Source organism: Alligator sinensis, unplaced genomic scaffold, assembly GCF_000455745.1.
Source record: "Alligator sinensis unplaced genomic scaffold, ASM45574v1 scaffold166_1, whole genome shotgun sequence".
In the NCBI taxonomy this organism is placed as follows: domain Eukaryota; kingdom Metazoa; phylum Chordata; order Crocodylia; family Alligatoridae; genus Alligator; species Alligator sinensis.
The window spans coordinates 1,929,747-1,930,512 of NW_005842098.1; positions in this window are offsets into that span (position 1 = coordinate 1,929,747).

Here is a 766-nt window from a genome sequence, read left to right on the forward strand (position 1 = left end):
CGTCCCCGCCCACCCCGCATCCGCCTGACCGCCGGCCACTGCCCCGCGGGTCTCGACCTGGAAGGCGTCGGGCAAGAGTTTGGGGGGAAAGGGCGTGTAGGGCGACGGCTTTTCGAGGCAGTGGGAAGGGCGGTAGACAGCTGGCAGGAGGGGGCATTTCCTTCTCCTTGCCCTGGGTGAGGGGGGTCATCGATGCCAGGCGGGGCGTGGGAAGGGGCAGCGGCTCGTGCTGGGATCTTCACCGCTCCCCGGAGAGGATTTGCGGTGGATTCACGGTTAAACAAAATGTCCTCGCTGACAGTAGAATCGTAAAAAATGAGAGTAGGAAGGGCCCGCAGGAGGTCACGAGTCCGACCCTCCGCTCAAGACAGGACCAGCCCCAACTAGGTCATCCCAGCCAGGTCTTGAAAACCTCCAAGGATGGAGCTTCCAGCACCTCTCTGGGTAGCCTGTTCCAGTGCTTCACCACCCTCCTAGCCACGAAGTGTTTTCCTAATATCTAACCTAAAGCTCCCTTGCTGCAACTTGAGACCATTGCTCCTTGTTCTGTCATCTGCCACCACTGAGAACACTCCAGCTCCATCCTCTTTCGAACCCTGCTTCAGGTAGTTGAAGCCTGCTATTCATGAATGCCACGTGCCCCCGGACACCGGGTGGCGGGGCACGGCAAGCTCCTGCAGGCACTGGAGCTCCAGCGGGCGGCTGGTGGCCATGACACTGTAACCGGGGGGGAGCGTGGGTCAGCAACCACCCACAGACGCTGCCA